General features: G+C 36.5%; 1 pseudogene; it reads right to left on the bottom strand.

Moving 5' to 3' along the window:
* Nucleotides 1-10,681: 10,681 nt before the first annotated feature.
* LOC149196148 (cell division cycle 20.2, cofactor of APC complex-like) lies at nt 10,682-14,234 on the bottom strand (annotated as a pseudogene).
* Between the last annotated feature and the right edge of the window lie 1,549 nt (nt 14,235-15,783).

The following is a 15,783-nucleotide window of genomic DNA, read 5'->3' as shown; positions in this document are numbered from 1 at the left end:
CATAATACGCTAGCACTTAATTCCTACAAAATGCGAGAGTTAACCTCCGCCGTTCAATCAACCCTTTGATCTGACGATCCATAGTCCATCGCAACATCGCAAATCTCAGCTCATCGCAATATCGCAAATTTGGGTCTATCGCTAACCAAAATCTTTTACCGAAAGCGATTTGCGATTAAATCTCACCGTCGATCTGGTTCTTGATCCGACGGTTGTTGCAACATCGCATGAGAAGGTTAGCCACCCTTTCGGAGCCAATAGGACTTTAGATTACGATTTATAAATGTTCAGGTCCGGGTTTAAGACTATCGTTCGATCAACTTAAAACCCGATATCCATTAGATAACAAAAGCCATCCAATCTTCCAGTCTGCGACCCTTCATCTAGCATATGGTTTAACCAACTCTCAACCCCCGTATTTGACTATGACGTAAGCATTGACTCTGGGATCGATGGTTAGGATTTATTGCAACACTTCAACCAGGCTCAAGGACTTCCGCTCTCTCCTACTCCCGCTAGTCTACTGATCACCGTCGATCCACCATGTCGATCTGATAGTCCAGATCGATTCTCGCCTTTCACCTTCTGCCAGTACTTATATTGAATCTCCGTCATTCATTTCTTAGCTCCATCTTATGCCATTTAATCCTGGCCACCCATCATGAAAAAATCTCGTCTATTGATCTTCTAGATACAATGGTTACTGTGCGTCGACACTTCACTTCTTCGCTCTTCTCTTCACTTGGTTTTCACACCAATTCTATAATGTTCTTCTGTGGTGTTGGGTTTCTTCAAGGTTTCTGTTCCTTCCACTATTCCGTTGTGCGACTCCCTCCCGAGCTTAACTCTGTGAGTTTTTAACACAGCCACTCCAGAATCTTGACTGTGATCCTTTGAATGGATTCAAATGATCCATTAGGATTCTTCATATTTTTCTTCCTTCTTTGTATCTTGCTGAACTCCACCTGCAACCTCTGTTACACAGAATACTCAAGTTCCACAGAGATTATCATTGAATTACTCCACACACACACGCAAACTCAGAATTGAGTTGTTTGTATTAATAAAAAAATATTTACACAGAGAATTCCTTCTTGACCTGATCTTCTATATCAGTGGCCTTTCTTCTCCTGCCCGTAGGCTTACAATCTGACTAACTGACTCACTAACTACTTCTCTAACTACTGACTGACTGTGCCTTTTAGGCTTACATTTATACAAAAGGTTCTGTTGAACTAATTCTGGTTCAGATCCTTGATTTGCTGAACTAACTCCTGAATATCCTCTAAGTCCACTTTTAACTCCAATTATCCCTAAGAATCCTCTCTAGTTCCTCGAATCATGAGACATATAAGAGTTACAATTAATTTCCAACTCTCTCATCATCATTCATCACTCATGTTCTCCTACATTCGAGAGAATTTACAAATATCCTCACACTAATCTAATTAATTCCTACTTTAACCACTCAAAACATTAATAATTACATACATAGGAATCCAACTTCCTTGAAAACACAAGACCCCTTAAGTCAACTAAAATATAATGATGTTTCTGAGCCAATGCTCCTGCATCAAACTCCCAAAGTAGAAAACATCCATGATCTCCTAATCATGTGTCTTCATATGTTGATAGGATTACCTCTAAGGTCCCAAACTTTAGTTTGTAACTGCCCAAATGCCTTGTACCTTTGCTGTTGCTATATGTCTGTTGTCTTTTGTTTCATCTTCCTCTCATTGTCAATCAGGTTCAAGTTCTGATTGATCATACTTCCTATTGCTATCAATATTCTCCATATGGATTGCTTCATCATTATTTTCAATAACGTTTCAATCTCCATCTCCAACACATCCTTGGGCTGGTACGCACTCTTCCACTTACTATTATCTCTTCCTCTTTTCTTTAGTTTGTTGTTGCTGTCCACTAGCTCTTCAAACTGATGTTTACTATATTCTATTTAAAGTTGTTGGATCCTTACTGCCACCCTTTCATCCTTACCCTCTTGTTGTTTTCCAAACAACCTCTGTTCAATATCTGTAAATTTACTTTCAAAAAGTAAATTGTCATTCAATGTCCTTTGTACTTGATTCCCCTCAAATACATCACTATGTTGTTCAGCAATTCCAACATATTTTCCTTCTTCTTCCTTGACAACCCTCAATATTTTTCCTTCACATTCTTGACTGATTCTAACAATCAATTTAACTTCTTCAAGCATAGTATCTTCATGCTTTTCTTTTTCCTCATCAGGATGTTTGTCCTGGAAACTTCCAGTCTTCTTCAGTTCTAAAACTGACTCCTCAATTTGAAACATGTCTGTCTCATTTTCAACAAATCCTGTAATCATAAAACAATTATCAGAATTAAAAATATAAGGCCTCATTACCTTTTCTTCCTTTAGAAACACATCAGTATGCTGCTATGATTCTTCCTCCTCTGTCAACACATCAGTATGTTGATTTGAATTCTCAAAAGAATTCATGAGACTGTCAGCTAGTCTCTCCTTCACACAATCTGCTTCAATGCTTTCTTCCTGCTCTTGTCCACTGTAGTGGACTTCTTCATTCACATTCAGTTCTGATTTTACAACCTGAACACTTACTTTTTGGGTTTCTAGCCTTTCCTCCAAAAGACTTAACTCATGCCATAAATTTTCCATCTCACTTGGAATTTCTCCCAAAAGCTCTGTACAATCCTCACTATCTTCTTCTTTTTCACAAGTATAGCTTCTTGTTGACACTACTTCTTCATTCTGATCCTTCATCTCTGTGATAGTTTTAGATGTTTGTCCATCACTCTTCCTTTGACCATTTAAGAAAATCAATTCCTCTTTGTCCTCCTCAATAGAAAATTCTTTATCATAAGACATAACTATCTCATCTCCACTGAAGATATTTCCTCCACCAAGCAAGGTATTTATGAACTCCTTCAACCGTAATAACTCAACTTGATCTTCATTTGAAAGACAGTCATCATCATACTTTACTTGGAAAATTTCAGCTTCATTCAAGACAGTTCCATAGAATGGTTTGTCTTCTGCAAAACCTGCATTCACACACAATTTGTTAGTTGTAAAACCACAAGACCTCATGATCTCATTTGATGATTCAATCACCAAGTGCTCCTATTGTTTCGAGTCCTCTACATGACTCATAAATATTTCAATGGTCTTCCCTTCAGTCTCATCAAGTCCTTCACTTGATTGCTTGATATCCTTCTCTACTTCTTATTTCTTTTGGCCGTCATCATGAGTCGAAATTCCTTTGCTTTCAGTCCTTGCAATATGCTGAAAAGTAAAACATGTTCCCAACTGTGTACAGGTATTTACATGAGACCTATCTATCTCATCTTCCTTCAGAATAGAATTTAGATTCTGCCTATCTTCTTCCTTCTTTACGACAATACAACAAATTTTCCTTCTTCACATGTTTCACTTGCAAACATACACAAATGATCAAATTTAGAATTATGTGACCCTTCAGTCTCACTTGAAGTTTCAGTCTTCAAGTCTTCATCTTCACCCAAAACTTCATCTTGATCTGGTTCACAAATGGACACTTCCATTTCCAACTCAGCCTCTCTGAGTTCTTCCACCAGGCTCTTCACTTGCCTCTGTTGTAGCCTTATTTGTAAATTATGCCACTTCACTGGATTTTTCTTCAAAACCCATCCTATTCTTTGGCTTCCCTCAAGTATCATCATTAATACACTGAGTTTTTCTTTCATCTCTGCAATTTACTTGTCAATTTCCTCTTAACTCATTCTCTTTCCATTTGCTTTGGCATCCTCCTTCTTCAATTTTCTTCTGTTGTGGTCTTCCTCAGAACCTCTGTTATCTCTGTTATGACTATTAGTAGTCATATTCTTCTCTATCTTCATGAGTTCCTCACTCACTCACTATGAGTTACATTAAAGCCTCTACAACAGCAAGTCCTCCCTGCTACCTCTTACCTCACCAAGCTTTCATCTGTACTTGGTCTTTTGGCAAACCCTTGGTTCTCTATCTCTGGAACCTCTTTGAGAACTTCTCTCTACTCCTTTAGGCTTCAACTCATTTGCACCTTCTAAGAACACACTGTCCTCTTGTACTTCAATCACAAATGAAATACTAGGTTTTGACCACCTCTTCTTTCACTCAAAAACTTTTACCAACTTTTTTCATCTCTTAGAAATTCTCCCCACATCCTTTGTGGAATTTTCCTTTGTGAGCTGCAACAATACCTCTGCAGTAACAAGTCTCCTTCTTGCTACATATGCTTCACTAAGATTCTCTCCTCTGATCTCAGTCTTTTAACATTTCCCTGGTTCTTTCCTGTGGAACCAATTGAGCACTCCTTGCTCTAGGTTGCTACGGTCTTCTCAGCTTCACTTGTTGTCTTCCTTTATCACCGCTCTTCAGGCTGTGATCTTGTTGCTGAGATGCTTCACTAACTGCTGTTAGCTTAAAATGCTTCTGCTCAGCTCCTTTCTTAGAACACTCTTATCCTCTCTGTCCAACCTTCAGTTGGATTCTTCAGGTTCACTGCCACTTTTCATTCACTTTGTTCTTTAGAACACATAAAACCTTCCTTGTCTATCTGCTTCTATCAATCCTTACTCTGTCTTTAACTTGCAAAACTCAAACCAGAGTTAAATAAACAATACCTGCATGGCTTCACAAGCAATCCCCATCCATTCTTCACATTTGAGTGAACCTCCACTTTCCTCAAGAAAACAAACATCATTGTGCTTTCCTTATGCTTCTGCAATCTCTTCTTAAGAGTATCACTTACTCTCATCTTATCTCATGCCTTCTACTTATCAGATTCAAATAACCTGATCTCCTCATGCTTGTATACACATCTTTAAAACATAACACATAATTTCCTGATTCTGCTTTAATACCAATTTGACGAAGGAAAAACCTGCAAACACCCACAGTATGCATATAAAATGCATAATCTTGTTTATCACAGGACTTTCAATGACCTGCCTCGTCAAACCTTCATAACATTAAGGTTTAAGGGGCCTTAACTAATCTCATGCAGGACGAGTTAACAACTAACTCTAGTTTGACCCTTTGGAAATCTTTTGCTGCGGAACCTTCTAACTCAACAAAACCATTGTTCTTCAATCTCTGCCATTGATCAACTTCATGATCCAACTGTAGATGCTTCATTGTATTCTTGGTTCATCGCACATCATATTTTCCACAATCTTCCAGCACTTAATTCCTATGAAATACGATAGTTAATCTCCGCCGATCGATCAACCCTTTGATCTGACGATCCATAGTCCATCGCAACATCGCAAATCTTGGCTCATCGCAATATCACAAATCTGGGTCTATCGCCGACCAAACTCTTTTACCAAACGCGCCTTGCGATTAAATCTTTGTCGTCTATCTGGTTCTTGATCCGACGATTGTCGCAACATCGCACAAGAAGCTTGTGCTACGTTTAGCCACCCTTTCGAAGCCGATAGGACTTTAGATTGCGATTTATAAATGTTCGGGTTCAAGTTTAAGACTATCGTCTGATCAACTTAAAACTTGATATCCATTGGATAACAGAAGCCATCCAATCTTCTGGTCTATGTCCCTTCATCTAGCATATGGTTTAACCAACTCTTAACCCCCGTAGTTGACTATGACGTAAGCATTGACTGTGGGATCGACAGTTAGGATTTACTGTGGCACTTCAACCAGGCTCAAGGACTTCCACTCTCTCCTACTCCCGCTAGTCTACTGATCACCATCGATCCACCATGTCAATCTGACGGTCCAGATCGATTATTTCCTTTCACCTTCCTCCAGTACTTAGACTGAATCTCCGCTGTTCATATCTTAGCTCCATCTTATGTGACTTAATCCTGGCCGCCCATCATGAACAAATCTCATCCGTTGATTTTCTAGATCCAACAGTTACTGTGCATTGACACTTCACTTCTTCGCTCTTCTCTTCACTTGGTTTTCACGCTAATTCTGTAATGTTCTTCTGTGGTGTTGGGTTTCTTCAGGGTTTCTGTTCCTTCCGCTATTCTATTGTGCGACTCCCTCCTGAGCTTAGCTCTATGAGTTTTTAACATAGCCACTCCAGAATCTTGACTATGATCCTTCGAATGGATTCAAATGATCCATTAGGATTCTTCTATTCGTTCTTCCTTTTCTGTATCTTGCCGAACTTCGCTTGCAACCTCTGTTACATAGAATACTCAAGTTCACACACAGATTATCATTGAATTACTCCACACACACACGGAAACTCAGAATTGAGTTGTTTGTATAAATAAACAAATATTTACACAGAGAATTCCTTCTCGACCTGATCTTCTATATCAGTGGCCTTTCTTCTCCTGCCCATAGGATTACAATCTAACTGACTGACTCACTAACTACTGACTGACTGTGCCTTTTAGGCTTACATTTATACAAAAGGTTCTGTTGAACTAATTCTGGTTCAGATCCTTGATTTGCTGAACTAACTCCTGAATATCCTCTAAGTCCACTTTTAACTCTAGTTATCCCTAAGAATCCTCTCTAGTTCCTCAAATCATGAGACCTATAAGAGTTACAATTGATTTCCAACTCTCTCATCATCATTAATCACTCATGTTCTCCTACATTCGAGAGCATTTACAAATATCCTCACACTTATCTAATTAATTCCTACTTTAACCACTCAAAACATTAATAATTACATACATAGGAATCCAACTTCCTTGAAAACACAAGACCCCTTAAGTCAACTAAAATACAATGATGTTTCTGAGCCAATGCTCCTGCATCGAAGGCTACTACATTTTCTTGCCTAAATTCAATTGTCTTGTTATTGACAAATTAGACATATGCAATTTTAATTCTTCATTGTTTTTTATTTCAGTTTAACTATATTTAAACTAAGCATCACATACTAGCACTACTACATGTAGGGGGGTTTTAAGACAATATTTGAGTCAATTGTCTTAACTTAAGACAAAAATAAGCTTGTGTATTGTCTTAAATATTGTCTTTAAGTGGGTGTCTCAAAATTTAATGTCTCAAAAATTTGTCTCTATAAAGACAATATAGAACACATATTATTATTGTCTCTATAAAGACAAGAATTATTGTCTATTAAGAGACAATTTCATTTGTCTCTCTAGAGACAATTTCATTTGTCTTTGTAGAGACACTTTCATTTTTGTCTCTTTAGAGACAATTACATTTTTGTGTTTTCAGAGATAATAACTAAGATTAAAAACATATTGTCTCTATAGAGACTATATGTCCATAATTCAAACTATTGTCTCTTTAGAGGCAATATAAAAAAATATTTTAAAAAAATAAATAAAATCATTTTAAATGTTCTTTTAAGGTGGTTTCAACATTCAAAGTTCCCAAATAGTGATTTTAATTACCTTAAATCTCTGTTTTTTATGGATACCAACAGAATAAAAAATAAATAAATCCAGTATTTTTAAAGCTAACAACAAAGTCAGTTTAAATCTAAATGAAAAAACAATTCTCGAAAGCAACGTTGAAAATAATAAGGCAACACACTTATATTTTCTAAAAATGCATTCATGTCATTTGAGCATGCAAGATCCTCAATTGGAACTTCATTTTAAGACATATTACGAGGAAAAAGAAAAATGTTATAGATTTCTCCATCCTACAAGAGGGTTTACTCTCTAACATATAAATTCAAAGCTTCAATCACATTAAATGGTGGAAATTAAATTCATATCCAGTTGTTAAACCACAATTTCAAGACCCTTGTATAATTGGAATTAGCTTCCTTGATAACAAAGAATTGTAATAATGTATATGCATTTGAATCTACAATTGATTGGCAATTCTGTCTTCATGAAGGTTTTACAAAAGATGGAAAATTGACACAGGTCCTAGCAACATGATATAGGCCAATTCTCAATCTATTGGTGACCTACAAAATTATCTTCTCCACTACTGGCTTTCACAATTCGAGTTGGCTCCATCTCTTGTTTGCAGCCCGAGAATTGCTGCAATTGGTATCCAAATTGGTGGTGATCTAGTTCCCAAGGAAGCTTCATATCCAATGAATCTAATTCAAGTAATGAACTATTATGATCGACTTCATAGCAAGCTGAAGTTGTAGAGAAGTCTCTATCACTAGCTTTTTTTTGGGTAGTTAATCGTTTCTTGGAGGCACACCAAACCACCCATCCTTCTTCCCGTTAAGAATAAAATAATAAATTCTTGTAAGACAAGTTTTATACCATTGCTCAACCATTTCCAAGAGAGCTACTTACTGAAATAAAATAAAATAAATGTAGTGCGTACCTGAAATAGAAATGTGTGCACTCTTAGTATTTCTTCATTATCACTTTCCTTGCCTTGCCTGATTCCCCGGAGCACCTGCAAATGCAATAGTAGAGTCATTTTACTTTATTTATAATAAAAACCCCTACCATCTTTATAATAATTAATAATTGAAATAAAATTAAAATTCTGCAAACTTATTAAACTCTCAATATAAAAATGGCTCAAAAACAAAATCAATCTACTCTTTAATATAAACATAATTTTTAATGATGATACCATCTCTATTTTTGGTTGGTAGCACTGTTTGTTCCCATTCAAAGCCCAAAAATGTCATGAATACTAGTGAAAATACAAGGTAAGTTTCAAACCATAAATCAAGTTCTCATAGGCTATTGTCATTCACACAGCCATGGCGAGTAGACTCGTTGTCATTGGGATAACATTGCACAACCTCATAATATCATCTCCATTTGATAATGTTCTTTTTTGTGGTACTTGTAATGTTTCTTTATACTATTAGTAATGATCATTTACTCACTATAAATGGTATAAATATGTATGGTGTTAGCTTATTGACTGGGTTTAATTGTTAAGAACATCTTTTTTCTCTTATCAAGAAAAGGAAATTAAAAAAATAGAATAATATGTATATATATATATATATATATATATATATATATATATATATATATATATATATATATATATATATATATAGATATATATATATATATATATCTATATTTATATATATATATATATATATATATATATATATATATATAGATATATATATATATATATCTATATTTATATATATATATATATATGTAATACTTTAACATTTTGGCAGTCAAATCACTGTATCAAAGTGGATCTCTTGTCCCATAAACAAATGAACATTAAGCAATGAAGTACACAATCATAATCTTCAAACCCAATCAAAGCTAAATAAAAAGAGAGCACTCAATACCCAGATATTTCTTATAGTGACTTACACATTGCTTTACTGTGAGAGAAAAATTAAAATGGCCCTTTTGGGGATCAGAATATCTATCTTTTGATCAAAGATTTTAAAGATAAACTGGGACAAGGACCTTCTGGAACAACTTGTGGATACTCAGAAATTTCATGGTTTTCTTCTGGGAAAAGAGAAAAAAGATGAATAAAGAGCAATTATAGAGACAACAGAGAGAAAAATGACTCTCACAATGATTTGGAAGCTCGCCAAAAGAACGGGAGAAAGTTTTGAACAACCTCAATTGTTGGCTATTTGAGTAGGGTGAAAAATAATTTATACTCGGGTTGTTGCTATCCCTCATCGAGATTTAAATTTCCAAAAGACATGTTCAACATACCCATGTATACGAGCTAGGCTATATGTTCCAGTTAGAGCCAAATACAGATCCTGTGGAAATAGATATCTGCAGTAACAATTGCTTAGCCAACACTGAATAGTTTTCAGAACATCACATTCACTCTTCTTACCTGAGAAGTAGTCCTTTACTCAACTGAAAAGAAAAAATGGTCAAATTATTCAATGCAATCCTTCACTACTATACCTAATACATGAACATGCTTTTGGTTGTTTAATATGCCCCTCTGTACAAACCTCTAAATAAACTAAATGAATTCATGAATGGTCAGAGAACTGGAATGAAAAGGAAAAACATATGTCATAAGCAATATAAACTTACAATATCTTCAATATAACATAAGTCCATGCCTATTTGAATTGCAAGGAATGTAACAATTTATTCCTACAACAAAATCACTATGGTACAGAGTATATTCGCTACTCTTACCTGAGAAGATTACCCTTTCCATGTCAGACTTGTACATGTCCAGAATGACATCTCCATGTACAAATCACAAACCTCTTGATACACTAAAAATGAATTCATGAATGGTTAGAGAAATGGTATAAAGAAGGAAAAACAATTATGTTAAACAAGATAGGCTTACAGTATCTTCTTTATTTATAATATTTTGAATGCAAGAAATTATTATTATACCACAGATAATACCCATGTGCTCATTCCTGAAGCGGAAAATATGCTTAACGAATCTGCTTGAAATACATGGTTAAAGCACCAGTCGCATCTTTAATCTTGGTCCTCTTTAAGGTATCAAGAGCTCCAAAGACTTACCAAATACAAAGGAAAGGCTGTCATTGTGTCAAAACAAAAACAAAGGAAAGACTGTCAGCACAAAATCAAAAACTTTCAACACAAAATCCATTTAGCGATAGATCAATAGAATGAATACCTTTGCCAGATGGAGCAATCTAGACATGTGACCTATAAAGCTCTCTTATCTTAACCATATATGGATATTTCCATAAGGTCAGCTGGTTCTGGCTAAATCCATGTGAGCAGATAATACCCCTATGCTCATTCCTAAAGGAGGAAAATCTACTTAACGGATATGCATGAGATACATGTTAAAAGCACCAACCGCATCTTTACTCTTGGTCTTCTTTAAGGTATCAAGAGCTCCAAAGACTTGCCAAAACATAAGAGTCTCATCTCCTACAGCCGATGCAACAGTGTACCCATCTGGACTCTGAAAATAAAAAACAAAGGAAATATTGTTAGCAAAAAGGCTAAGACTGTCAGCACAAACCCATTTAGCGATAGATCAATAGAATGAATACCTATGCCAGATGTAGTACTCTAGACGTGTGACTAGTAAGCTTTGCTATCTTAACCATAGATGGATATCTCCATAAGGTCAGTTGGTTTTGGCTAAATCCATGTGAACTCCATAGCTCACGCTCATGCTTATTCCATAATAATGAGAAAACTTGAGAGTCAGTGTCAACGGTATTTAGGCAAGCTCCTGTATGAGTATTCCAAAACTTAATGTAGTGGTCAGCACTACCTCCACCAGATGCCAAAAGATTTCTCTGGAAAGGGAACCATGCCAAGGCTTTTACTGTAGCACAATGCTCATCAAGCCGGTGAAGATACTGAGTTGCAGCATTAGAGGATGACATGCTCTTGTCCCATACATGAAGTAAATTGTCATTCCCCCCACTTGCAAGTTGTTGGCTAGACATAGACCATTTCAAACCACACACTTCTTGCACATGTCCTCTGTATGTTTGAACAATGGAATCATAGATGCAGACATCATGATTAAATATTAAACCATCAAGGCCACCAGTTTTAAAAATATGACCATTCCAAACAAGCACACCTACACGGGATTGGTGACCTTTCAAGGCTCTGAGCTGTGTTCATTGAAAAACATTACCAAGTGAATGAGATTGCATCTAGAAACAAATAATGAAATTGAAAATATGAGAACAAAAATTAATTTAATCTACATGTCTATTAGATGTAGAATCCCATAGCTGTACAACAGAATTAGTCAAGCCAACACCAATATGTCTTCCATCAGGTGCCCATTTAACACTGGTTATTTGACCAACATCATCATCGACTGTCAGGAGCTCAGAAGTTGTGCTCTTGGAGGCATCCCATAAATACACCGTATTGCTGAGGGTTATCGATAAAACGTTATTGGCACTCCAGTCCAACAGATTCAAGTAATAATCATCCACAAGCTCAGGGGCATCCAAAGTTCACTCCGCAGACTGTAAATAAGGATATGAAAGTTAAAAATAAAATACAAATGTTAAAATCAGCAACTGTCAATTTTTAATTATCTAGGTAACATCCTAACATCCCACAGGAGTGTGGTCCTAGGGCAAGCAGTGAGGTACTCAAGGCTTGGGCTTGAATTAAGGTAGAGACCAATGTTCCATGGTTGAGGCCAGTTGCAAGTCGTAAGTGATTGACGACATAGATACATCCTAGGGTAGCAACTTTTCTATAAGCAGTATTTCTTAAAAGAAAAATTATCTAGGTGAAAAAAAGGCAGAACCCCTACAGAGATAGATATAGCAGTGGATCTCAATCATCTTGACTCCAAGAGAAACCCATTCAGAGACAAGGGAGGATTTGTAACTTGTCCAATTCTCAATCCCAACCTGGGTCGTTTGCTCAAATATCAAAATCTATCCATTACAAGCATTAAGAGACAAAAAACCCAAAACGAAACATGAAACTAACATGGAAGTGTAACATTGTAAGTTCAATATATAAAGAAAAAGTTGTAAACTGGGGTTGGATGAAGGATTTATCCAACACTGAACAGTTTTCGGAACATCACATTCACTCTTCTTACTTGATAAGTAGTCCTTTACTCAACTGAAAAGAAAAAATGGTCAAATTCTTCAATGCAATCCTTCACTACTATACCTAATACATGAACATGATTTTGGTTGTTTAATATGTCTCTCTGTACAAACCTCTAAATAAATTAAATGAATTCATGAATGGTCAGGGAACTGGATTAAAAGGAAAAATAGATATGATAAGCAAGATAGACTTACAACATCTTCAATATAACATAAGTCCATGCCTATTTGAATTGCAAGGAATGTAACAATTTATTCCTACAACAAAATCACTATGGTACAGAGTATATTCACTACTCTTACATCAGAAGATTACCCTTTCCATGTCAGACTTTTACATGTCCAGAACAACATCTCCCTGTACAAATCACAAACCTCTTGATACACTAAAAATGAATTCATAAATGGTTAGAAAATTGGTATAAAGAAGGAAAAACAGTTATTTTAAACAAGATAGGCTTACAATATATTCTTTATTTATAATATTTTGAATGCAAGAAATTATTATTATACCGCAGATAATACCCATGTGCTCATTCCTGAAGCGGAAAATCTTCTTAACAAATCTGCTTGAAATACATGTTTAAAGCACCAACCGCATCTTTACTCTTGGTCCTCTTTAAGGTATCAAGAGCTCCAAAGACTTACCAAATACAAAGGAAATATTGTCATTGTGTCAACACAAAAACAAAGGAAAGACTGTCAGCACAAAAACAAAGACTTTCAACACAAAATCCATTTAGCGATAGATCAATAGAATGAATACCTCTCCCAGATGCAACACTCTAGACGTGTGACCTGTAAATCTCTCTTATCTTAACCATATATGGATATTTCCATAAGGTTAGTTGGTTCTGGCTAAATCCATGTGAGAAGATAATACCCTTGTGCCCATTCCTGAAGGAGGAAAATCTGCTTAACGGATATGCGTGAGATACATGTTAAAAGCACTAGCCGCATCTTTACTCTTGGTCCTGTTTAAGGTATCAGGAGCTCCAAATACTTGCCAAAAACTAAGAGTCTCATATCCTTCAGACGATGCAATAGTGTACCCATCTGGACTCTGAAAATACAAAACAAAGGAAAGACTATCAGCAAAAAGGCTAAGACTGTCAGCTGGTTCTGGCTAAATCCATTTGAGTAGATAATACCCCTGTGCCCATTCCTGAAGGAGGAAAATTTGCTTAACAGATATGCGTGAGATACATGTTAAAAGCACCAGTCACATCTTTACTCTTGGTCCTCTTTAAGGTATTAGGAGCTCCAAATACTTGCCAAAACCTAAGAGTCTCATCTCCTGTAGCCGATGCAATAGTGTACCCATCTAGACTCTAAAAATACAAAACAAAGGAAAGACTATCAGCAAAAAGGCTAAGACTATTAGCACAAACCCATTTAGTGATAGATCAATAGAATGAATACCTCTGCCAGATGTAGTACTCTAGAAGTGTGACCAGTAAGCTCTGCTATCTTAACCATAGATGGATATTTCCATAAGGTCAGTTGGTTCTGGCTAAATCCATGTGAACTCAATAGCTCATGCTCATGCTTATTCCATAATAATGAGAAAACTTGAGAGTGAGTGTCAATGGTATTTAGGCAAGCTCCTGTATGAGTATTCCAAAACTTAATGCAGCGGTCAGCGCTACCTCCACCAGATGCCAAAAGATTGCTCTGGAAAGGGCACCATGCCAGGGATTTTACTGCAGCACAATTCTCATCAAGCTGGTGAAGATACTGAGTTGCAACATTAGAGGATGACATGCTCTTGTCCCATACATGAAGTAAATTGCCATTCCCCCCTGTCACACGGAATGAGTCGATCTTGGGGACAAGATAGACCTTCCTAGAATCTAAAGAGACCTAATGACAAGCAAGCCAATCATAAACTATCTTTCTCTAAATATGCATTTATAAACAAAGGAAAACAAGTGTTTTAGGCATACCTTGGGTCCAATGCAAGTTTGTGGAATCCTTGCTCCTTAGATCCAAATGAGCTCCCTTGTTGCAAATCTGCAAACACAAACAAGCAAACAAATTAAATAGCACCTGAAAAGCCAATATCATAAAACATATTTAACATGAAAGTCAAGGAATTCATGAAACAAATGACATAAGACAATTTGTTGAGAAAAATGAATCTGATGTATTAATTCAAATCAAAGAAGAACTTTACAACCTGTGCCTTGACGCTGTACAAGCTCCTCCCAGGGTCCAACAAGAAGTCTCCTCTACTTTGACAAGTTTCACTCTCTTCCCAATGAAGCCAAAAAGGTATGTGATCTCTCCTCTCAAGCTTAACTAGGAAGTCTTAATTCCACCAGCGTTTACCCTAAAAAATGTTCAGCTTCTAACCTCCCTAGCAACCAGCCCAATGCCTTAATTTATAGTGCAATGGAGGGAAGTTACTAGGTCCTCCTTCAAAGGGATAAAGCCCTCCTTCAAAGGGATAGCTCCTCTCATCAAGGGATTAGCTCCTTCTCTTTTGGGATGCATGAACCACCTAAGAACGGCCAATCCACATCCAAATTCCTCCTAGAATCATCTAGAATTAACCCAAAGTGACTTTTTTAGAATAAACTTGTGCCTTTTTGACTTTGACAGGGGTCCGCACCCGCTCCTTTAGGGACAGAGCGGGCAGGTCCACAGTTTTTGTAAACAGGAGGTGCGGGACCACAGGCAACAGTGAGAGAAATTGCGGAACCAGAGCTTTGTTGATTTTCAATGTCTTTCTCTCATTTTCAAAGCTTGACTTGAAGAGCTGAGGTCTGAGACTTGCTTAGGAGGACAGTACAAGTGATGATAGACCCATACTGACTGCAAATAATCATGGTGACGATATTTTTGTGTAACAGATTTCCCCCTAAAGTGTGAAGTCTGTAGTAGATGAGGATTTCATTTATCATTTAGGAAGAGTGAAGTACTTTATCATTTCGAGGATCATCTTGTGGAGAGCCCGGTCGGAACCTGTAAAAATATTCAATGCAAGATATAAATATGAGATCATATCATCGCTAAGGTAGGCATTCCCATACTCAGATCAAAACTGACTTAGAAAACTAACTACTGCTCTGATACAGGAATGATGTTGTAAGACATCACAAATATAGACTCCTGTGGACACAGTATGGACGCAACCATCTGTTTATGAATAGTCCATTATATAATTAATACAAAATTCCTCGCAGCCTGGATTGTGGAAACTAGATCCAGGGTCTTCATTTCTACTTCCCAAAAAAGTACGATTCTATCCATGCGAATGAATGTGTTGAAGTCGAACATGCTAGAAACCACTTGATTACCAGTCAATGAT

The sequence above is a fragment of the Pinus tabuliformis genome, chromosome 2_2 (genome assembly GCF_031772625.1).
Source record: "Pinus tabuliformis cultivar Carrire ecotype Pingquan chromosome 2_2, CPIR1, whole genome shotgun sequence".
In the NCBI taxonomy this organism is placed as follows: domain Eukaryota; kingdom Viridiplantae; phylum Streptophyta; class Pinopsida; order Pinales; family Pinaceae; genus Pinus; species Pinus tabuliformis.
Note: the sequence above shows the minus strand (reverse complement) of the source record. Positions and strands in the feature narration are given on the sequence as shown.